General features: G+C 41.4%; 1 protein-coding gene across 4 annotated transcripts in view; it reads left to right on the top strand.

Annotated features, from left to right (window-relative positions):
• LOC147320341 (rho GTPase-activating protein 7) overlaps positions 1–25,445 on the top strand; it is a 107,791-nt gene that overhangs the window by 44,683 nt on the left and 37,663 nt on the right. Inside the window, exon 1 of one of the 4 annotated variants that reach the window (XM_086308250.1) lies at positions 5,426–12,489. The exons of the other annotated variants lie outside the window; for them this stretch is intronic. The gene's annotated coding sequence lies outside the window, so the exon portion shown is untranslated. Of the gene's footprint in view, positions 1–5,425; positions 12,490–25,445 lie in introns of those variants that run through there. 4 annotated transcript variants of the gene reach the window in all.

Genomic DNA, 25,445 nt, shown 5'->3' with positions numbered 1-25,445 from the left:
CTGGTCTCTACTCACATAAAACATAATTAAGTATAATGGTGAAGTGCATGTAGGCTTCCACAGCGCGGCGTCCTCTCTGATGTATTTTTAGTGTATTAATTTGGAATAATTAAAGGTTTATAAGAAAACATCACTTTCTGTGTATATTTATGAGTACAGTGTCCTTTTTGTTAAACGACCTGAAAAAACTGGCTGTACCTTTAAAAAACACGTAATACAAAGTAATTTTATGCATATATTACTAGTAATACAGATTTACTAATTATCGTGAAAAACTACAACAAACTAAAACAAAAAAGGGTTGAATGCCTAAAAACAAAGTCACCTCCAGGCGTTCCATACTGTAAGATAACCCTACAATAATAGAACCACCTCCTCTGAGCAAACACCTGGAGACAGTCTGAAGAAAAAAAACCCTTTTAACACCTCTGTTCAGACTCTGTTCTTCAGTAGACAAACAGTCCACATGACAGTTGTGACTTTCACCCAGAAGTGCTTCGTGTCCCTGTGAAGCCAAGATCAAAGTGGATTTACAATGTTTAAACTGCGTGGATTCATCATTTTTAGCTCCTTTAACCTCCCAGGACCTGCCGTCCACATATGTGGACATTACATCACACTAAATTTTTCTCTACAAGGGCCTGATAGCCACCTACGAGGACATTATGCTGCCTCTGCTCTATCGAAATTTGAAACAAATATCCTCATATGTGGCTCTCATTTTTCTCTGACACAAAAATCTGGTAAAAAAAAAAAAAAAAAAAGTAATTAATTGCAAAGAGGAATTAAGAAGGAGGTTAAATTAAGCTTTTTTAGTTTCAGTTTTCTGTGGTGCCACGTGAGAGCTCGTGGTGGTCTGAAACAGTCATGCAACCAAAGCGTCGTTCATTTCTAGCCTAACATCAGTGTTTTATTTGTGTGATTGCAAAGATGTCATCTCTGCAGTCTCCAGTATCATCTCCCACAGAAGCTATGTGATTTTCCCAAACATCAGACAAAACCTGCTGGCTTTTTGTCCAGAGAGCCAGAGTAAAGTCTGTCCTGTGGGTCACGACTTGTAGTAATCTGTAAGTGTCCGTCTGCTGTGAGGCTCATTCATCCTGATCTCTGATGAGACTCTGAAGTGTGAACTGCTGCGTTCAGCTCTTTTATTATTAAATATTAATAAAACATTATATTCATTATAAGACTGTAGCTGTCGAAGGAGTTTTCTATGCAAAGAGCGCCTGCCTTCATCCAGACCTGCTCTGACTGAAGGATGCGATACATTCTGGTCCGATGAGTATCCTCGAGGTGCTTTTATTTTTCCCCGTGTGCCTCACGGAGACCCATTCCCCCCCCCCCCCCCCGGTCGTTCTTTTGGTTTTAAAGTGGCCGCTGTGAACACCTGACCTTTCATCGGATTATTTAGATTGCAGAGTTTCTCCTCGCTGCAGAATCCACTGTATCAGTGGCAAATGTCACGCCGCCGTGCTTTACGTTCACTCGGGAGGAAACTCTCTCACCTCGCCGATAATACATCTTTAATACATCCATTCAAGTGCTCTACTCTATACTTCCACTCCACTGCGTTTGAGAAATGCTGCACTGATTTACTATAAACTGGCAGCATAGTGATATTTTGCACACAGTCCAGGTTCTTGATTTTTCACAGAACTCTCAGTTTTTATTTAAATCATCCCACTTGTGTTTTGGTGTTTTCCTTGTCTCTGACTGACAGAAGATGCACATCACCAGTTTACAGTAAATGACCCTTTAATTTGCTCAAAGGAGTCCTAAATGTTTGCACAACATCTTAAACTGTCAGTCATGCCGCCAGTGCACAGCCGCCATCAAATCCACAGCACGCGATCACATGCTTGGGAGCAACGTCACGCTGTAGTGGTGTTCTCCTGCCACTAGAGGTCATGTTAGAGAGCAATAGGAAGGAGGAGGAGGTGAGGGAGTCTCAGGCATCAGCAGCTAAACATCATCTACTCACAAAAACACTGCAGGAATAACAGCTCAGCACCTCGGATGCAGGCAGCTGACATCTGAGACGTAGAGTCTTCACAACGAGGCGGGAAAGGTCTCATGGTCTCTTTTTTATATCCCTGTTTGGTTCCCCTGACTGTGAGGACAGGCCCCCTCATCTTTAGAGTTCACATAGACGTCGCCCAATGAGGCACCGACAGGGATGGGCAGGGCCTGTGATCATGTGACTTAGAGCCAAAAACACTGAGTGCGTAACTGCAAATTTGGGCTTTTGACTTACCTGCTTTTCTTTTCTCCGTCTAACATTGCTGCACGTGCCGAAATGAGTGTCTGCAGGGGTGGAGCTAAACTGATGGGTAACGTGGGGACCGCAAAATTCAGGAAAGGTGTAACCTTTGCAAACAAGATTCTCTCCACCTGCTGAGGCACACACTTTATTGGGGGATGGGTCGTCATGGGGACCAGAGAAGTCTGGAAATGTCAGCTTACTCTCATCTGCACACATTTGTTTCATGTAGGCTTGTTTTTGTTTCACTCTTGATTGTCTTTGTGTATTTTAAATTTTATTTGTCAATCAAAACAAATTATTAAAAAAGAAATCCAAAAAGGAAAATGGATCACTTATTTTTAAAACAGCAGTTTAAGCACAGGAATATCAGGGCGATCGTGGCTCAAGAGTTGGTTGCTGGTTCGAGCCCCGGTTCGGACAGTCTTGGTCGTTGTGTCCTTGGGCAAGACACTTAAATTACTGGTGATGGCCAGAGGGGATACCTAGGTATCTAGTGGAGCCAGCTGAAAAATAGGTGGAAAAGTCCAACTGAGGGGTGGTATTTAACGTTTGTCCCATCAAGTCTCACACAAATCCATTTATTCCACTTTAAAACAAAAGACATTAAAACATAAGTAAATTAAAAAATGTAAATATTGAAACTAAATGGAGCATTTTGATTTAAATAATGTGCAAAAGAAAGACACGTTATATTGTGTATAATGACAAAAACTCATTAATGTAAAAATCCAAATTAATTTCCCAACTTCCTTCCATCCATCCATCCATCTTCATCCGCTTTGTCCGGGGCCGGGTCGCGGGGGCAGCAGCCTAAGCAAAGAGGCCCAGACCTCCCTCTCCCCAGCCACCTCCTCCAGCTTATCCGGGGGAATACCAAGGCGTTCCCAGGCCAGCCGAGAGATATAATCTCTCCAGCGTGTCCTGGGTCTGCCCCGGGGCCTCCTCCCGGTGGGACATGCCTGGAACACCTCACCCAGGAGGCGCCCAGGGGGCATCCTTGTCAGATACCCGAACCACCTCAGCTGGCTCCTTTCGATGTGGAGCAGCAGCTGCTCTACTCTGAGCCCGTCCCGGATGGCCGAACTTCTCACCCTATCTCTAAGGGAGAGGCCAGCCACCCTTTGGAGGAAGCTCATTTCTGCCGCTTGTATCCGCGATCTCGTTCTTTCGGTCACTACCCACAGCTCGTGGCCATAGGTGAGGGTAGGGACGTAGATCGACCGGTAAATTGAGAGCTTCGCTTTTACAACTTTTAAAATAAAAAAAATCCAAATCTTTTTCCCGAGAGAACCGACATCATCATCGCCCGCTCCTCGGCTGAAACCTGTCGGATGTTTCTCATTCTGCCGCTTCTTCTCGCAGCGTCAAGCTCAGATCAGTCTGCTTTTGTCTTCATGTAAAATATGAATCAGTGAATCACGTTTGACTTTCATTCGCAGGCAGTTTGCATGCACATCAAACTGTTAAGCACTCGACAGCGAGAGGGAGGTGTTTTTACTCTGCCGCCTCCCCTCCGTCTCCCAGCCCTTCATTGCTGCAGTGTTTTGTTTTCCACAATATTGATCCTTTAATGTTTAGTTGATGGAGTGCTTTGTGTTGGTCAGCATTTTCACCAACTGCTGACGGTGTGCTGCCAGTTATTTCCACCTGCTCCGGGCTGCGAGCTCGGGTGTTTTTCTGCAACATTTTTTATTCTCTGCAGAAGTCGGAGTGAGACGTCGGCTGCACACAGACGGGAAACGTTGACGAGAATGAGGGTTAAACTGTGCAAACTCACAGCAATTATATGAACTTCTTGTGGTGCACTTTATCATTTTCTTGCTTTTGAAGGTCTAATTTCTGCTTTTTTCCTTGGAGATCATCATCGGAGGCACCAGCTGATCTAAAGAAATATATAATGAATGTTTGCAGTAATTAGACACCACCTTCAAAATGTTGCCTGCACGATGCCTACAGGAGAGTTTGAAGTCTTCAAAACAGGTTCCTAATGAAAACACGTGACTTATATGCAATAATACTGAGAAGTACTTAGACATGCATGACGCTGGGTACATTCATCTGTTTGTGTGGTTGTGCCACTGTTAATAAGCTGGTACCTTCAGTCACCGTAGTAGCAGTGAGATTACGTGAGCAGTGCCTCCAGTCACGATGATTTCAGAAACATGGAGCTACTTTAGCAACCGCCAACAAAACGTTAAAACCTTCTCGTGCCTGTCATACGTTCACGGTGCAGATCTCAATAAAGTCAGATTTGCTGTGTTTCATAGTTAGTGCTGCTGGAGAGGAGTGAGGAAGTGGCAGGTTTAACACTATATAAACTATTAACAAAGAGTTGACCTATAAAAACTTGTTTTCAGCAGTTGTTTTTAAAAAAAGTCGTGATTGGACGACAGAGGCTACGCCAAAGTTTAAGAGCTGCAGCCTGAAATGCCACCCTCCATCACGGTCTCACTCCAGCTGATCAAACTCCACGTTTAGCGTGTTATACATCTATGTTACACGGTTCAAACTGCTTTTGAAAGCACATGCGTGTTGCCGTAGAGCTCGAAGGCAGAAAGCTGCAGGGTCAGAGGTTAATGTCGTCCTCTGTGAGGGAGGTGAAAGGCGTAAATTTGTGCTGCCGTTGGTGAAACTCATTGAGTTAGAGTTAGAATGAATCTTTAGCTCACTGGCTAAGGATAAAAGGACAAAGTGTTTGGTGAGTGATTTGCTGTGTGGCCCTCGAATAGAAAACACACAAGAACAATAATAACACGTGATATATGAAGTCAAAGGCAGTCTTGACGTCTCTCTCACTCCGTTGGCTCCTCGGGGGACCCGGGCCAGGTAAGATGTACGATCTCGCTGTGTTCTCGGTATACCCGCAGGTATCCTACCAGCTGGAGGTGCAAAGAGAGACGAGCACAAAAAGGTGCATGTTGACCTCAAACAGGGCAAAATGACCGATAAAGAACTAAAATTGACTATGAAGGGACTTTGTCTCAGGAGATCGAGCAAGTTTGTGCACAAACGAAAACGTTTTTAAAGCCTATTTAAGGGCAGAAATTACAAGTGAGCACACAATAAACGTAATTTATTTCCATTTAAATTCAAGGCTTGCCCCACAGATCTAGATTCAAGATTCTTTATTTGTCACATGCATAGTTATACAAGTACAACACGCAGTGAAATGTATCCTGACACGCTCGACTGTGCAAAAGGGGAGAGAAGAGCATTATATCTTATATTAGATCTAAATGTTTTAGCAAATCCATCAGATGTTTTGATGACTCAGTAGGTTGTTCTTTAAGACTAAACTCCTATAATAACTAATTAAGAAAAGAAAGATTAGTGCTTTCCTTGTAAGTGTTTTATGTGTACATTTGTTCACACTCCAGAGCAGCAGGGGGCAGCAGCAGGACACACAGGAACCAGAAGTATTTGTACAGTAAGCGTGAAAGCTCGTGATTTTGTTTGTTTCTTTGCTTTTCTTTGAACATTAACTGTTTGTTTAACGTTTTTTATCCCCAGTAGACGAAATATGGGATTTTGTTTTTTTCAGTTTAGCTTTTTATATCCAAACACAGCCGTGAATGCTGGGAAACATTACCTGTAGCTCGTCAGCAGGTGTGTCTGTGGTTCACCTACAGCAGCGCTTTCAGCTGCAACATTGTTGGTAGTGAGGAGACTGCAGCTGTGCTCTCAAATGGTCAAAATGCTAACTGTTAGATTCAGCTTTTTAAATAAAATCACAAACACAAAAAGGCCAAGAAAGAAAAAACTAAATGACTACAAAGAAAGTTCTTTCAAAGACACACAAAATGAAAATTATGGGGAGGGGGTGACAACAAAAATGTACTCATGGTCTTTTAAACCATGATTAAGACAAAACGTGTAAACGCGAGACGACTCCAGAGAATGAAGTGAATCTAAAGAAAAAAGGCCAAAATCGAACCTCTCCTGTGGAGAAATAAGCTGCACTCGGATGTATTAAATATACATGCACACAGAGCTGAGACAGTAATGTACACAAAACTAAACTCGGGCCACGACCACATCGAAGAGCCTCTATCAGCTCTGAAAGCAACCCACTTTAACACACACACACACACACTTTGCTCGGCAGGGTTCGTTTGCTGCTTTAATCACTTGGTTCCACCGACTCTCTGCTAGCGCGCCGTTAGCCTACATACAGTATGTCTAATTCTTCAGCCTTTAGCGCGCTGGCCTCGTTTCACTGTGGGATGAAAATCGATTTCATGGCGAAACGTTGCTGAACAGTTTGTGCTTTCAAACATAAAGTAGGACAGCAAACAGAGCAGCTGCTCCGGGAAACACATGCATACATACAGTACACATGTCCTACCTGACTCTGAGGTGGGCGGCTCCTTTTTTACCCTTTGTCTTACTTTTTCATGATTACAGTAAAAGAAAAACCCGTTGGCTGCTCTTCGTGACCTCCTGTGTTCTGGGTGTTTAATTCAAGTCTGTCTGACTGCCACAGGGCTGCACTGGAGCAGGAAGCAAGGCCACGCTTAATTTAAAGTATGTGCCTCATTTTACCCTCTTTATTCAAAACCTGATCTTCCTCCAACCAAACTGACCCTCTGTTGGTTTCATGTTTGGTCTCCACCGAATCCTCAGAAGAAAAAGGTTATTTAGCTTTTACAGACTGTTTCTAAGTTTTTTGGTTTTGTGGTAGAGATTTTTTGAGCCAAGTTTTCAGCTAACTGTGCTTTTCAACCTTTGCTGCAGCGATCTGGATCAGTGTGCTGACTGGCAAAGTTGGAATCTCAAATGAAGTCAGCAAAAGTTTAAGTTATGAAAACATTTTTGACTCTAAATGTTTAAAATTATTTATGTAAAATGAGGTTTTTTATAAAAATTAGTATACACTGTGCTATTTTACAACAGAGGTGCCGCGTTAATCTTCAGGTTACAGCAGGGGACATGAAACCAGATTTAAATAATTGTCTTTTAGCTTTTTTTAATACTTTCAGATATTGACAAAAAAATGTTCAAAACTATTAAATGAAATTAAATCATTTCAAAAAGGTCCAAAATAACTACCACAGAAAACAAATACAAATACAAAGTGAATTAGATGACCTTCAGAAGACAGAAAAACACTAAAAACAAGCATAAAAAGAATCATGACTGCAAACAGATGCTAAATGACTACAAGGACACAGAAATGACGATAAAGGGAAACTTGCAGCCAATAAAAGTCATAAAAAGGCCACAAAACAAAGAGAAACAAGTGATCAGAGGTTTTTTTAATCTAGTAAAATACAGAATAAGTAAAAAAAATGACCAAAACAATTACAAAAGAAACAAAAAGATACAAAAAAGACAAACATGATACCTCAGAGACACAAACTGAACAGTAGGTGAAAGTAAAAAACAGAAAATGACCACAAAGTGAGATTGATGGAGGACATAACGAAATCAAAAATCACTACAAAATTACACAAAATCACCTTGAAGAGAGATGCAAGTAGAAACGGTAACAAAAACATAAAAAAAAGATGTAACACTAGCACTAACACTATGTAACGAGAGCAGTTAAACAGATACAAAAACATAAAAATTACTATGAAATGACCATAAAATCATATAAAATGACACACAAAAATAACCTATACAGGTGAAGGCTAATAGAAACAAAACGACTAAAAAAATCATAAAAAATTAATGTGAAATGACTCGCAAAGGAGAACAAAGAGCCACTAATCAACCACAACAATCTTACATTTAACAGACAGACGTTGTGTACAATGTAACTACTGTTTGAAAATGTGGTGGTAGTAGCCAAGCTTTAAAAACAGGAAGGGGTCAGAGCTCTTTAATATCTCCCTACTTTTACTCAGAGTTTTTAATTCAGAGCTTGTATTATCGTATTTTTACCCTCCTTTATCTCTGACTGTAGTATTCTCAAAGACATCCGTCTGTCTTTGCCACTGCAGACTCGTCTGTTCTTCCTCGCTCTCTTATGGCCTCTCTGCTCATACCTTTAATGTCATGATCTTTAGCAGCCAATGATTTTCAATAGGAAAAGGTGGCCTGACCTTTCCGTCAAAGCCTTCTTTCCGAATGCTCCTAATACAACGAGGCAGGCTGTTGTGAGAAGCGGGCTGCTGGCTTAGGTCTCTGGTGATGGCTGGATGTGAACAGTATACAAATGTTTGGGAAAACGGCTCAGAGTTTATGAAACAGAGTCTATGACCGGGGAGAAGCAGGATCAAAGTAAAGCCAGAGACCTTTTTTTGACTGAGAAACAAAGGTTGAAATTTTAAGTGACAATAGTGAGAGAGCCAGATATTGTTTTCAGGAGCTGGTGGAGACCAAAAACAGAGCTTAAAAAAGGGCTATCTGAATTAGAGACCACCAACCTTTTCAAAGAAAGAGTTCACGGCCTTCATAAAATTTGTTCCCCTGCCTGATGAAGGCTTTTTCTTTACCTTAAACATGACCGTGATAATACCCAGAGAGCAGACACGGGGCTTAATGTAGGCTACTTTCGTCACCAATGGCTCATCTATGACATAAGTCACATAAACCAGTCGTAGCTGGGTGGTAACATGAGTTACAGCAGGTGTTGTCTGGACCACATGATGACCAAATGTCTCAGTGCTCCTAACATCTGCCTCATATTAGTTTAACCTGTAGCTGAGCTGTGGAATCCAGACTAGCCCTGAGCCACTGCCGCCAGATGTGGCGAATAGGAAACTGCTAATGTGGGGCAGATTTGGGCCAAACAACGAGGACTTTCTGGATAAACACACCTTAATTACTCCTGGAGTCTTCCACAGAGTTTTTTCTTGTTTTTATAGGCTTTAGAGATCAATTAATACTACAGAGAGAATGTCGGCACATCCAACTTAGGAGGTCAGGTGAAGTAGCATAGAGTGCAACTAGGTGGCTGGTGGATCCACCAGCTGGTGGCAGTCTGCTACCTGTCAGTACGAGGCAGCAGCCAGCAACTCACAACAGTTACGCAAACTTAAAATAAAATCTGCTTGTTCAAATATGTAAAAATCTAGTCCCACAAAAGACCATCGAACTCTGTGTTTTCATGCCAGCCCAGCACAGTGCATAAATGAAAAGGACTGTAATCCTCTCAAACATGTGAAAATATAAATAATACTGCTGGCAACGACCACGTCACAGCTCAAGCCAACAAAGAGTAAACAGAAAGGGCTAAAATAACATCCAGTGTGAAATTATCCAGCAAGGCATCAGCAGACTGAACTTCTAAGTGGAAAAAAACAATTTAGAAAATCCCCCTAAAAACAGCTTCTTCTTTTTTTTTTTACACTAAAAAGCCCTCGAGCAGCACCGGGAATCATGATTCTCGTCCACTGGGAATGAAGAGGAAACAGTGTGGTGTTGCTTTAGAGCCACACAGGAAACTGGTGTTTGTCTCCTACCAGTGAATGCATGTTTCTTTGCTCCCTAATCAGGTCGTTCTTGTTTCTAAACCTAATCACATCGTATCTCATCAGGAAATGAGGGCACTTATAATCAACATATTTTATCACTTAATAGAGAGACCGTTACGAAGAGCAGGTCAAGGGAACAAATGGGAATTAATGTGTGGAATTTGAGGGGAAAAGGTTTAGTAAAGCACTCTGTACAACATGAAAACGTAAATATTTTACACAGAACATCTGGTCTCTGAATTGTATCCCCGTTCCCAGCATAATTCAGTTCCTTCTTAGGACCTTCTTGCACATGACGGGGGGGGGGGGGGCTGTTAATGATGGACTTCAGGACCGAGTCCAGGAAATGAGCAAGGCATACCAAAGCATATGAATCAGCTGGAGACCACTTACATCTGTCGTGAGTTGGATTCAAATTTGGACACTATATCTGGATAACCTGATCTTTTTTTAGCCCAGGTCTACTTCAGGATAATGCCCTCAGTAATTTCAGGGTACGCATTAATACATCGACATAATGAATGACTAATATGTAAGGAGTAATTATCAAATCTTTCACCTTTAGCACCCGCTGAACTCTTATGACTAGACTGCTATTTCATGTGGTGTTGGATGGAGACAGAAGAGAAAGAAATGAACAAAAATCAAATCAGCAGAGAGAAAATACCCAGCGACAGGAAGCAGACAGAGTTTACTCATTACTCATTACTGCTGATGACTTTTGGAGAAGTGATTAGCACTTATAGCTGTGTGATTCGTCATTTCAGGTCAAACACAGATATACTGTACAGTCAGACTTAGAACTACCTCCATCCAGTAAGGCATTTAAATTAACCTAAAAAAAAGCATATATTTAAAGACTATAGATCTAGTTTTAGTGGATGTAACCAAAACTCTTAAGCTGAGAAAGCTTTGGGACACAGATAGAGAGCCCTGTGCAGATAAATGTCCAGCCAAGTTACCAGTTTAGCCCCAGGAGTTTAGACCAACTAGCCACCGACATCATCTGAGTTAGCAGACATGCTAGCGTAAGTCAAACAATCTCTCCACTGATTGAACATTAATGTTTAGCATTTAATCAATCAAGCAGTCACTTCTATTAGGGCAAACTGGCTTTTTTCTAGTTAATGTTAGTTAATGTTAGTTAGTTAGCTTGTCAGTGAAGCTGCTTTGTACCTACTGTAGTAGCTAGCTAGCTAACCTTAGCTTATATGCTAGCATCACTAGAAAAACAAAAAAAATCTTTTTTTACAAGTAGATGACGTCTAAAAGACAGGAAAAAAAGGTTAAAAAAAATAATCTTAATAAGATCCATCATGACTACAAAAGCAAAAATGGATCAAAATGAAAACAAAAATGCAAAATGACCACGAAGAGAGACAGGCGAACAGCAAAAGAAAAAATCTACAACTACAGAATGACTACAAAAACACCCAAAACAGTTAGAAAATACTCAAAAATTATACAAACAGACAAAGAAATAAAATTGATGAATATTAAAAGATATAAAATCATTAGAAAATGAATATAATAAGTTGAAAAATTACTTTAGAGACACATAAACAGAACATTAAGAGAGACTATAAGCAACTAAAAAATACAAAATGAAAACAGAAGCATAAAAAAACAACACAAAATGAGACAGAAAATGGCTAAAAACAAACAACATGTTTTAGAAAAGAGACCTGATCCCAAAAACGTCCAGAAAAATGTCTATGACAAGTGACTGACCACAAATGGAAACAAGAAAAGTACAAGAAAAATTGTGAAAATAGGGTTCAGGTCATTTACAGAACAACGTTCTTGCTATGAAATTAAAGCTTTCGGCTTACGGCCCTCATTAGGAACATCGTAAAATATACTGAACATATTATGGGGCAGGGATAGCTCAGTAGGTAGAGTGGTGGCCTCATGATCGGAAGGTCGGGGGTTCAACTCCACTGAACGGCTACCCTGAGGTACCCCTGAGCAAGGTACCGTCCCTATACACTGCTCCCCGGGCACTGCATTGGTGGCTGCCCACTGCTTCACTGGGTGAATGGGTTAAATGCAGAGAAACTGTTTCCCTATGGGGACTAACACATACACATTATTACAAATAATAATAAACTTTCTCTTGTGGAACGGCTGAAGCTGTGCCAGAAACCCTTCTCTGCCTATATTATAATTATTGCCAAATGTTTCCGTAATCACATCCTTAATACCCAAGCAGTGCTCGTCTCATAAACGTGTGTGTGTATCCTCTTCTAACCTGAAACTGAAAGAGTTCAAACACTAAAAAGTTGAGTCTTGCAATTCTCTCAGTAAACCTGAGATTTATGTCCAATGCAGAAAGGTGTGTGTGAAGGTCAGAGTGGTGAATGTGCAGGTAGTGTGTCAGCCTTCAATGTACTTTGGTCAGAGTTACCATCACATACCTCTGAGCTACAATTTTATTCACAATAAACACATTTTGTTTCCAAATTCATCCATGTGGTTCTGACGGGCGCCATCTTTAACTATATTTCTTCTCCTTATTCTTTCAGCTGCTCTCTTTCCGAGACAAAGCAGTTCATCTTCTTATGTCTCATTCTGTCTCTAGCATCCTGTTCTGTCACACTAACCCTCCTTCACTACATCCCGCAAACATGCCTTCCTCCTCTGCTCTTTCTTTTTCTTTAGCCAGCAGCACAGTGTTGGTCAACAGCACTGGGCGTGGTCATTGCTATTAACAATGATACTGGCCTGAAAATAACCCCTTGACTTGAGATGAAGTTCCACATGGCTAGAGTCCAGTCAATGACCATCTGGCAACCACAAGCCCAGGTAGGGTAGTGAGCAATGTTGCCAAGTGGTTCCTGGAGGTCAATGGTACCAGGTGAGGTGTATAATGCTGCACCAAAAGCCTTTTGTGATTGCTTTGGTTGCCAAGAATTCAAGCTAGTTTCCATTGACTTGTCTGCAAACACTCACCAAGCGTGACACAAACCAGAAAAGAAAACCAATCACCTTCAAAGAAAAGGTCGCTCTTTTTAAAGGTTCAGCGTCACTCAGCCAGAAGTTTGTGAGTATTTGCTGACAAGTCAGCATCTTCCACACCAAGTTCAGATTACAGCAACAGCATTAATCTGACAACCAGAAAACACCGGCAACTTGTCCGGAAATACACATTTTTCCTCAGCGATCAGCCTCTGTAATGCGTCTTAGTCACCAGCAACTCATCTGATGGCACAAAGCAGAGATATATATATTTGTTTTTTTACAGTAATGGCACAACAGCCTGTGAGCTTTTTCACATCCAAGTCAACTTTGGTGTAAGGAGGTGTACTTTAGTTGTGCAAGTACATATGATAATACAACATAACAGTTTTGATACTTTAGGTGATTTTCCCCCTGCAGCTGTAAAGTACATATATTTTTGGCTTAAATGTAAGTAAATACCCATCATAGCTGCACATTTAGCCACATGTCAGTGAAATGCTGAGTATTGGGAACTACTGAGGACAGAGGGAATGAGTGGAAGTTCATTATGCCGTGTTTGTGTTCTGATTACTTCATGCGGATATTTAAAACTCCTTTTCACCATGAAACTGGGACACCGGTGGATGCCATCGTGACTGCTGTGGGACTACAGCACTCAGAGCCACCTCCTATAGATCAGAGTCTGATTTTCAAAGTCGGGATTTGGGTGGAGTGTTCCTTTAACAGTTCAACCAGCAAGACAAAGGGAGTAGGAGATGTGCAAAGGGAGGGAGCATGAGAAAAGTGAAACGACAAAAGAAGCAGACAGATAGTGATCTTGAGTAAAACAGAAAGATTGAAAAACAGAGAAAAATAAAACCCTACGAGGGACTAACGGAGAGAGATTAAAAGAGAGATTGAGAGTGAAAGAGTTATCCACAAGCTGTATATCCAGGTCACTTCAAAGTACTAAGAAAATCCAAAAGTCCCCTGGGCAGGCGGCCAAGTTTTACCTGCCCCTCCGCTTCTTCCATTAACACCCCTCCCAAACCAAAAAAAGCTGCAGCAGATTTAGTGCAACTGCAGGAAGTGTATATTAAACATTGGCAGTTTAAATACGGCTCCCTATTAACACCTCGGAACTGGATTGTGAATCATCAATAACGCAGCGGCCTAATTTTTTCTTGTTCCCGAGTTATCAGTCATTGTTCCCATCAAAGGTTTATGGGCCCCAGGAGGGGACGGTGCTGGAGAAATCGTCCGCCAGTAGAGTGATTAGAAGTTTGGAGATGAATGTGGAGAGGAGTTAAGTTTCAGAAACCAAAGAAAGACAAAGGAGAGTTATATGCTGCTGAGCAGAGAGACATTTTGTTGCTTCAGTTTGGTGGATCATCCATATTTAATGTGATGTGTGGAGCATATATTAATCTTTTGTTATTGGATATATTGTAAAATAAACCTCTGCTCGGGAAGCTTTGAGAAAAAAACTGAAGAATTTTCTCTGCTGAACTATTGGATGATTCAGACGACAGAGACTCATTCAATGGTGTCACATGACAGCTTTCAGTCAGCTGCTACCTATGAAAAGCAGGCCACTGTTACGCAGAAGGCACCTTTGCATTGGTGCCTTGCAACTTCAGTCGTGGCACTACTGGCCACCAGGAGATGACGGTCTGTTCTACGGACTGGCAAACCACGTTAGGGTTCAAAAAAATCAATGACCTACTAAAAGATCCAGTAAAGCAGTACGCCATACTGGAACACAGAAAGTATAACAACATGGATGTAGATTGAGATATCAGATATACTTTAGTGTAATACCACTTTGTACCATAAAATGTCCTTTGGAAAAGTCTTTAAAAACACTTTATTTATTTTAGTGTGGACAAGGAGGGTAAAACACCGCCCCCTGGTGGTGAAAGCTGCAGGTTAAATAGACTGTGCATGAGAAAATGCTAACTTCCTGTTTTAAGACCAGATGTAGAGTTGTACATTTCCAGTAGCTTTATTTTGCGGTTAATCGCTACTGCGAAGAAGGACTCCAAAATCATGTCCAAAACACGAAAACGGAAACATCACGTTAAGTTACAAAGAGCAGAAGGTTTGGACACTCGCCATTGCTGTGTCCCGCTGTGTACTGCTGGGGGGAGATTTAACAAGATCTTTCCACTCCTTTTCCAAAGGATCCAGAATTGCGCGCACAATGGCTGATAAAAATCTGAAGGGACGGCTTCACAGTTACGACCAGCTCTGGTGTGTACTCCATATTTTGAGACTGGAGAAATCTTCGTGTCTTCCTCTGGGAAACGTTGTCTTTGGCCGAAAGTTGTTCCATCGTTATTCCACTGGAATAATTTTAAATAAAAAGACAGAGCGATCCGGAGTTTGGGAGCGCCGCCCTTGACCTGTTGATACCGTGGCTATGGCAACCGAGAATGACAACACGGATGATGAAAACACCGATCGCTGGGCAAATGTTCAGCATTCAAACTACAGGTGAACATTAGTCAAAGCCAGATGTTTCCCCAGTTATGTCGATATTAGCCAGGCATGTACACACCTACACAGCATGTCAACAAACCGTGAAAAAAAGTCACAGGATATAAATAAAAATGCTGGTAAGCGTCTCTATTTATTAGTATTTATGAAGGGTATGTTGGGACTTACCTCCAAAATTATACAAATACTGAGAAATATAAAATTTGAATCCTTTCTCTCTTTTGCTCTGAGGCGCGGGGGAAAAATTATCGACAAGTCGATGAAGATCATCTACAGATATATTTGGTAAATGCCCAAGACGTCTTGAGACATGTAAATGGCCGCTTGATTCATCCATTTGGTTGACTTGTTTTGGAAAACCCGACTGTAAACAAGGCGCGACTATCACACCGGAAGCCAGAGGAGTTTCCCCACCGGAAGTAGCATACGCTAATGCGCACATAGTCTATTCAGAGAGGTTCACTGCAAAAAGTACCTTTAAGTAGCTGATACATAATAAAGCAGGAAAGATCTTTACAGCTGCCAATAGAAGAAGGGACCATCCTGCTAAAGGGGCTACAGACCTGTTTATGTTTGCTGAGGTTTCACAGATTTCTTTTTATGTAATTCAAATTGTAAAGTTACAGCAAAGTTTGTGCAGACCTGACCGTTGTGTCCTCAGTGGCTCTCTGCACAAAACAACTGTATTTACACATTTTATTTAAGATTTCCTCGAACGTATTGGTTTCTCTCGAGTTAAAGGGGTATTAAGTAATTTAGTGTCTAGACAGAGAGTGCTCCCTGTGATACAGACTGCAGCCAGAAATCTGAGCAGCTGAAGGAATAGTTGTTTAGTCACTCGTATTGATCCAAACTCTATCAACCCTCTGCAGATGGGGATTCTGTGCTGCAGTGAAAAAAAGAGAAAATCTTACTTATTGCTCTTTTACAGCTAAGCAGAATGAGGCGAGCGTAATAAAGTGAGCAGCCAGGGCGGACAGGTAATCAGACATATGGGCGAGAGGACAGTTGAGACAGGCGAGCAGACAGTCGCATTACTGCAGAGACAAACAGTCGGACAGCATAATAGGCAGACAGACAGGCAATCACGCAGCCACTCGGGAAGGGCCGCTTAATCACAGCGTGATTTCCTGAGCAGGCGAACACGAGCGCTACAAAAGGCTGTATCGTCCTGCGTACCACAGCGTTCTGGGCGGGGACTTCCTGCAGTCACGCTACAGAGTCTCTGAGGTGTGGATGGCGGCGTCCCCATAGGAGACCTCGAGGAATGTAGGCTGAGAAGCACGTAGTGAGGGTGCTCTGTGGTCACTGCCTCCCAGGTCCGTTATTTATAAGCACACGGTGAAGACTTCAAGCACATAACTGTGGAAGGGAACACTGGTGGAATGACAAAACCTTTAGAGTGCTTTTTAATTGTGTATGCATACAGTTTTATATCACCAATTACAAAAAACACAAATGGAGAAACCCACTGTGAGGTGCGTGCATCATGTAAACATGGTGATGTGTGTGCAGCAACAACAAATAACATCATTTGATTGGCTGGAAATGTTGAACGTTGGCTTGAAATGCAGGTGTTTTCTGGCACCTATAGTTGGATAAACTAGGATTCAGCTGCATCCAACTGTAACTGTAACCACACCCTAAAGACTAAATCCAGTTAAGTGGGTGACTTGTACAGTTGGCACAAAGGAACAAATTATCTATAGAGATCTTTAGAGACACAAACTGTTTTTGTAGCAGGTTGTAAACGTGATCATTTTAAATGGGCGTCTGTGGGTACTGACTGATGGGAAGCCCCAAGTGGACATTAGAGGAACTACAGCTTTGGCAGTCCAGTTTTAGCTTTAGTCCTTTTTAATAGGACAGTTTCATTAATACAGTTTCTTTTTCTAACAGACTTTATTGGAATAAATCAGTTTAACCATCTACAAAGTGCAGCACAAGCATAATGTAATCTTACATTCTTACTGATAAATGTGTCATTTTTTCTCATTTTCTCATAAATTGGCAGTTTTTTAAATTGCTCTACCACTTTCTTCTCATAGACGTTTTTTTTTCTTTTGGGTTTTTTTGTTTCCTTTTTGCTCATTAATTTACCATTTGTTTCTCATCTATTTATCTTCTTTTGTTTTAAATATGCTTGTAAATCTTTTCTCATAAATTTTTCTCATAACTTTAAAACTTTAATTTAAAAAAGTTTTTTGTTTTTGTTTTTTTCAACAAAAGAAATGTTGCTTAATGTTACACAAAAAGTTCCTCTGTGTTTTCGGTGCCCGTGCCGGGGAATGAGCCGGTGTGTTTCCAGTATTTTTCCAGTGTGTGATCATATTTGATGTTGTTCTTGCAACACATTTCAGAGAAAACAATCAGCTCCTATAAATAGAAATCAGACATCAAAGCAAAATTTTACTGCCAGGTTGATGATGAGTGTTTAGATGAAAACACACAAACACAATGCGTCTAAATATATGTGTGCCAACACCAGCAGATTGAGAAATCAGAGGGAGGAAATCCCAGAGCCATTAATACGAACACGCTGTTTTACACTTTATGGAAAATCTGGATTTTATCTTTAGAAATGAAGTAAATTCCAGGAAACATTAACTGGACGGTCTCACATTTTCTACATTTTTAACCTAATTTTTAAAAAAATGAATTTGTGTCGCTAGCACCAGGTTGGACACGCTAATTCTGCTGTTTTCACCTCATAAATGTGTCATTTTGTCTTCTAAATTTTTCTTTTTTTTCTTATATGTGCCAACGTTTCTTTTTTCAGTCACACAAGTTTTATTCTCATAAATTTTTCAATTTTTTCCTCTTTTTTTCTTTCTTTTTTAAAATGTTTTTCAGACTTGTAATTACTGTTAATTTGATGGGGATTTTCTTTTTGGGTAATAACCACCCCAAGGACTGTTGGGATGACACGAACAAGCACAATGCTTCTAAATATACCCACACCAACACAAGCACACCCAGATGTAAGTCAGAGTGCAAAGGGAGGAAATCCCAGAGCCACTTGTGAGGACATGCTGGTTTTACATGTAATCTGACTAATTTGACAGAAAGCATAAACTTTGGCCAGAGTTCAACATTCATGATGATTTTAATAGTTTTTATGCATTTATTTGTGAAACCAGCTGAATTGGTGGTGGTCTGCACCCACGATCCCCGGGAAAAACGCTTTGTGTCCAGTATAATGTCCAGTGAGGACAGCCACCGCGTTCCAGGTTCATGAACTTATTTTGATGCCACAGCTAACGGGAAAGGAAGTCCACCACATCCTTGTTGAACAATAAAAGTTTGTCGTTGCGATCTTGCGGTGTTCATACTTCTGCGCTGTGAAGATTTAGGACTGGTTTAAACCCGGGTTTGTTTTTTGGTCGGGTCAAGTTTACACATTTAACTGTGATAATTCTGTAAACAAATGTTTGCAAAAACATCAAAGTACAAATGGGTGCATTGATGAAGAGCCATTTTCGACTATCAGGATTCAGTTTATAGCACTGGGTTAATTACAGCCTCACCTCTCTCTGGAGCTGCATGGTGGGCTCTACAGAAGCCGATGGCACTATTCCCTGCACTTTGTCTTCTGCCATTTTAGTGTCTTTTCCTCAACACGTGAATTATTCATAATTTTGCGGCAGCGTTTTTATGTCTTTTATTTATTTTTTGTGGAAACACCACGCTCTGTTCGCCCTGTTGGTTTGAAATTGTGAAACTCAATATGCAGTTAATATTTAATGTTATAGAAAGCAGATGACACAGTAGCTTTCATAATAAAAGTCGCCTGTGATGTGAACCCCATCGGATGCCGTTTCGGCCGTGACACTGAAGGTTAGGTGTCTTTTTCAGGTGTTGCGTTCCAGATGAAGGTGCTGACAGATTTTGGGCATCAGAGCTGGTAAAGCTGTTGTTGGGGTGGGACTTCCTGACGGGAACACTCAGACCTCTAACAGTGACCTTCACCGGACACAAGTTTCCATTCATGGCTCTGAAGTCAACAACAAGCCCTCATTTATCTATAGGAACTCTTGTTAATAGTCTTATATTTTCTACATGAGTGTTTCTGCCTGACTGATCTTTGCGTGTGTGTCTTATTGAATCTACTTCACACTTGTCAAATCTTTACCTGCTCTCTTACACTTTAACAGCGTCCTCGTTTGGCCTTTAGCCTCAAAATCAACAAGGTCATATCGACTTTTTACCTATTCAGGACACCCGGATAACAGAACTGTGCAGCCACATGCATGTTGGAGAGTTGATGTGAAAGATAAAGGGAGCTGAGGGTGAATGTGATGCTGTCCATTTAGTGGCAGATCTATATTCCTACCCTGGTGTCAGAAGAAATTGAGGAGATGGAGGATACAAGCAGCAGAAATGAGCTTCTTATGAAGGCGATCTGGGCTCAGGTGAGAGCTCAGCCACTACTCTTCATCTAAAAACGCCAAGATGCCTCCTGGACGGCTCGGTGAGGGAAGGAGACAACTAAAATACTGGTTTAGGAACTTCTCAGTATTCCTCTGGAAGACCTGGACGGTGGTGGCCAGGAAGAAGAAGTAGAAATTTGTTGGATGGAATAAAGAACCCACACTTTTTTTTAATCTTTTTCCTCCTAATCTTCTGTTTTTGGGAACACAAACTGCCCACTGTGGCTTCGTGCTTAGCATCTTTGCCCTGACAAGTCTCCAAACTTGGACTTTTGTCAGAGGAAGATGTCAAACATGGTGCCAGCCGGAGCCAACTGCCACACTTGGTGTTTAGAGGAATTTTGGAACAATATCCTCACTGAAAGGCTGGTAATAACATCCCTGCACATGGTGCCAGGGGCTCTGCTGACCCTTGGCAGTGTCCCCGGGCTTTTCTTCCACCGGCCAGAACAAAACAACAGAGAACACTTTATTTATAGCAGCGTGACAACAAATAAAGTTGGAAAGGTCAGCCGTGGGGCGTCCACATGGGATAAAGGGGCCTGTTGCACTGCTGAACTTCACAGCCAGTTTTTGTATGCATTTCCTAGCAACAATTACACTTCATGGCACAACTTTTTAGTCCCGCTGTTGAGTTTCCCCGGGCACGCAGGATGCTTCAGATCCCAGCTTTACGTCCAAACAGGTGCAGCCGGCTGAGAATTCATCAAAAAGAAACGGCGGCTGACAGCATGATAATGTTTGGGTTTTAGCATGGAAATACGGATGAGCTCTAGAAGACGATAACAAGATGGCAAGAAGAAAAGCAATCCATCAAGTAAATCCCCAAACGGCCATTTCTGCTTGTTATATCAACCGCATTGTGGAGAGGGAGCTGAATGGGCATTTGGTAACAAAACAGCTTTCGTCTGTAATGGCCACCACACTTCACTCTCTTCTTTTGTGTTTCTGGTATTTTCCTCCTAATTTAAAATGTGCTGGAGTCCTTGTTAATGCTAACTGTGCTTAAGGCCGCATGCAGACACAAAACTATGTAAAGGCAATTCAGATGACAGACTTCGACTTACTGAAGTTCGAGTTAAATCTGCACATCCCCCAAATAATATATCACTGAAATACTTCAAGAGCAAGCAGGAGAGTCCCCAAAGAAAACACGAACATGATCGGCACCAACGTTAACCCACATGCTTTATGTTTGGAGATATTAAAGCCTTTAATAGATTTTTCCAGGAGATTTCACTTCATAGACCTGAGCTTGAGGTTTTGGGCTGCACTCTCAATACATTTAACTAGTCTTCTTATTCTAGCACTATCTTCTTTATTTGGACAGTCTCTGTCTGATTGCATCTTTGGTAAATCCTAGGTATTGGTTTTCTTTTAAGTTTACCTCTGTATGCATCAGGAAATACTTTAATTAGATTCAGTCCTTCCTCTTCTGTGGCTTAGGCGTTTTTTAAATAACATCTTCACTGCAGGTACAGTTGGGTCAATAATTTGTTGAACAGAAACATGTTTTTTGGTAGTTTTGCATGTACATGAGTTTGTACATGAGTTACAGTGAGTTTGCTATTAATGCTATTAATTGACTGACACACTGCCTAGGTAAAGCTGGTTCCCTCTTAAATTCTCAACAGGTTACGCAAGAAAGGATGTGGATTTAATACTGAGTGTTTCCAACTTATATTCTGTAGGGAGGCCAGTCAATGACTGCCTGAAGTCTAGAAACCATGGAAATGACATTTAGATGATCTGTCAGTCCATTACAGCAGCTGCTGCTTGTTTTATTGTTTCATCTGGTTTCATCGGTCTAACCTGGCCTTCATGTTCTGCAGTGTAACCAGAGGTTTGCACCTTTGTATAAAAACTGTGCATTTACATTAATGAAGGTGATTGTTGACTTTGTAAATGACACACCTACAGTGTTCTTGACTTGGTTAGATGTTGTAAAGTTGTTTCTCTTAAACATGGAAATAATTCTGTGATCATCTTCTTTAGCTGCCTTCGTTACTTTAAATGGTCAGAGCATTCATTCTTTTTAAAAATGTACCAGATTGGTTATTTGGGCACTCCCAAAGTTTCCACTGTTTCTGTGTGATATGGTTATTTTGTTTTTTTAATCCTCCAAATCAACTCAGATATTATGTCTGCTTCATTTAGTATGAAATAATGAGGAGATAATACTTTTCTGTTAGCCCTCACTAGTTCATTCATGCCACCCAGTACAAAATTCATGTATCTATTAGAAATGGTGAGGTAGTTACATTTTTGTATTGGATGTCTAAAAGGACAAATGTCCAGGTAGATCATGTATAATTTATTCTAATGGCCTCTGGTTTCCAGTTTGATATTCAATTCAATTCAATTTTATTTATACAGCGCCAAATCACAACAACAGTCGCCTCAAGGCGCCTTATATTGTACAGTAGATCCTACAATAATAGATACAGAGAAAAACCCAACAATCATATGAGCCCCTATGAGCAAACAGTTTGGCGACAGTGGGAAGGAAGAAACCTCCAGCAGAACCAGGCTCAGGAGGGGCGGGGCCATCTGCTGCGACCAGATGAGGTGATAGAAGGAAGACAGGATAAAGACATGCTGTGGAAGAGAGACAGAGGTTAATAACAGATATGATTCAATGCAGAGAGGTCTGTTAATACACAATGAGTGCATCATGGGAATCCCCGGCAGCCTACGTCTATTGCAGCATAACTAAGGGAGGATTCAGGGTCACCTGGTCCAGCCCTAACTATATGCTTTAGCAAAAAGGAAAGTTTGAAGCCTAATCTTGAAAGTAGAGATAGTGTCCGTCTCCTGAATCCAAAGTGGAAGCTGGTTCCACAGAAGAGGGGCCTGAATTGAATGAATGAATTTTGGTAATTTGGAAAATTATCACTTTATTTATGACCTGAGTAAACACGTTCCTGGTGATTTTATAGTCTTGCTAGTTTGAGGTCACACTGAATGACACATTATGGCCATATTGTAAAATAAGGTTCTTGTTAAGGTTATAAAGGGTGAAAGTTAAGTCGATGCTGCAGGGTGTAATAAGAAACGGAGCCCTTTGCACTCTCAATGATAGCTTGAGGCTTCACAGCGGGACTTTATTAAGCAACAGGTGACGACACAATAGCTACATCCATCTTCTATATACAGTCTACAGTGTTATCTTGAGTGCATGCTGGAACAAAAAGGCGAAGCAGCTACAGACCACTTTACACAAAACCTTCTGGAAACATCTCTGAATCTTTAGCATTCATGCTAAATTAAATTGTAGATTCTGTTTCTATTTGTATCCATTTCTATTATTTTATTTCTCCTTTGCAGATAAATTCATATGTATGGCATTCTCAATCAGTCACTCTCCAAAGATACTAAACAGCTGATATAAAACCAAAAGGATGCACAAATGAAGCTAATTTACTCGCAGCAAATCTGTATCCAGATGAGGATCATTTGCACAAATAAAGCAGCAGAATTTAAACATAACAGGCAAGCAGGGACACAAAAACTCTGCTATGTGTACTGCCAGACTATTTTTTTCATTGTGTGGACGGCCCATTACTTCACACTCTCAGATGGCTCGTAAGCGCTAATGAAGAGCAGCTTTAATCAGATTCCTAATAAATTGACCATGTTTGAGGTTGGATGTACTCTTGCCAAGTCAAACAGAGTGTTTACCTCCACCAAAAGAACCAGGATTTAAGCTTAGCAGGACAGATGCTCGCATTCACACTGGTACTTCAGTTGGATGGAGACAGACGTGCGTTTACTGTGATTATAATCATACGTGGTTGTGTAGTGGAACTGTACGTGTGGTTTTGATGTGATCTGAAGCATGTTTAACGAAGTTATCTGACATTGTTTTGGTCCACTGCAGTGGATAAGGCTTCATAAAGTCAGCAGCAGAGACAGAGACCAGGGCAAAAACACCTGTGCTCCTCCAGTGGTTTGCAGTGAATGCAGGACACACATTTAAGGTGGCCCAGGCATTTCTTTTAGCACATCTCACCAGATGCAGAAAGAAACTGAAACTCCATCACTCATTTTGATGGTTAATAATCTCTTTGGCGCTTAATGTTGTGCAGCGGATATACACGGTCAGGCAAATGTCAGAAACGCAGTGTCAGGTTCAGAGTGCATCGCTCAGAGGAGGAGGCCACAGTTCACGACAGCGGCTTGCTTCCTGTCCTGCTGCATCGGAAATACCAGAAGCGAAGCCTCCACGGCGGGACTCCGATGAAACTGCGCACACTCAGGAGCACACAAAGTAAACCCAAAGCCGTACACACCCCAGAAGCAATAAACACAGCCTCACATGCTGATGCCGCCTCCCTCAAACACCAAAAACACACATAGGACACGTGAGGATTGTCCTCACACTGAAAACCTCCCATCCGCTGGAGGTATTGTTGGACTCTTCCTCCTCTGACGCCTGTGAGGCTCATGTTTAGAAAGAGGAAACACAGCCTCGTCTGAGTTTGTACACAGCACAGAGGCAGAAGGTTTGCACCGTGTTCCAAACCTTCTGTATTTACACTCACGATGGCGTCTCTTGATCGCAGACTTTCACATTGAGACCTCCTCCACATGCTGAGAACTGGTTTTTCTAAACCATAGACATAATTCTGAGATCATCTACTTCTGTTTTCTTTCAGGCTTTTTGTTGCTGCTGAGCAACAATTGTTGACACGTTGTTGATTAGGCCTCACAGAGCTCACAGAAACCTGCAGTTTCTCTAATGTCCACTAGAGGCTCCAGCAGTGAGTCGGTCAGACAGCAGAAATAAACAAGCTTACCGCCTGATTCTCCCATTACTCCGTCTTGTTTCAGCTCTTGGTGCGTTTTGGTGCATATTGAATCAAATAAAAATACACTGGTACATTTAGTCACCAACCCTTAGACCCGAGCTGACTTATAGTAAAGTATCCTGGCTAACCAAGCTTACTATAGTTAGCTGACTATTAGCACTCCACCCTCGTGACCTCTGGCTCCAAAAAAGCACCACGGCTAAAGTTACAGACTCACGATGCTGACTCAAAGGCCAACAGTAAGAAGAAAAGGAGAATCTATATTTCAAGATGGGAAATACTCACTGAAAGTTTAGATTTTTTTTTTAATATATTTTTATGACTGATAGAATATTCAGATATAATTTTATGACTTTAATTTTGTAAATCAAACTTTAATCAGATCCTTACTTCCTTTTTTTGATCAGCCCCACGTTCCTCTGTCCAGCGTATGTACACCTCTGGGATCACCATCCCAGATGTCTCCATAAATCCCAGATGTTGTAAAATATCAGAGTAAATATTAAGGAGGCAATAGAAGTGATTGAATGTAAGCCTGCTGCTCAGTCTGTTCACAGCAGCTGCTGTCTCTCACTCACACACACACACACACACACACACCCTAATTAATCAGTGTGAATTAGGCCAGTTTAAGTGGTGACATGGACCGAAATATGACCTCATCTCTAAAATCTCTGGGTCGGTTTTAAAGCATCTTATCGGGCCTTGTTTCCACTCCTCCTCTTCCCTCTGCACCTCCACACACTGGGAAAAGTCCATCAGTTGTTTACATACTCCCACTTCCTCCTCCTCCACTTGTGAATTAATGAGTGCCGCGAACCGCTCTCCTCTCCTCTTCTCTGAGGGAGTTATTCACATTTAAAAGCCCATAATCAAACACCTATGCGTTAAATGGAAGCCCATTAACGCTAATGGTATACCTTGGACCGAGCCGAGATGAAACCTTGAAGAACTACAGACTATTAGGGCACGGCAAGGACTTTATCCTTCCCGCGTTGAGTCACTGGCTCAGTCACATATCTGTCTTCCATTTCATCCAAAGCTGTTCTTTTGCAGCACCAGTAATCGGTTAAGGTCGGAG

The sequence above is a fragment of the Aulonocara sp. 'chitande type north' Nkhata Bay genome, linkage group LG10, assembly GCF_057382095.1.
Source record: "Aulonocara sp. 'chitande type north' Nkhata Bay isolate Kocher_YH1m ecotype deep benthic linkage group LG10, A_spYH_male_GT1.1, whole genome shotgun sequence".
NCBI lineage: Eukaryota > Metazoa > Chordata > Actinopteri > Cichliformes > Cichlidae > Aulonocara > Aulonocara sp. 'chitande type north' Nkhata Bay.
The sequence above is the reverse complement of the archived record's forward strand: the minus strand, read 5'-3'. Positions and strand labels throughout refer to the sequence as shown.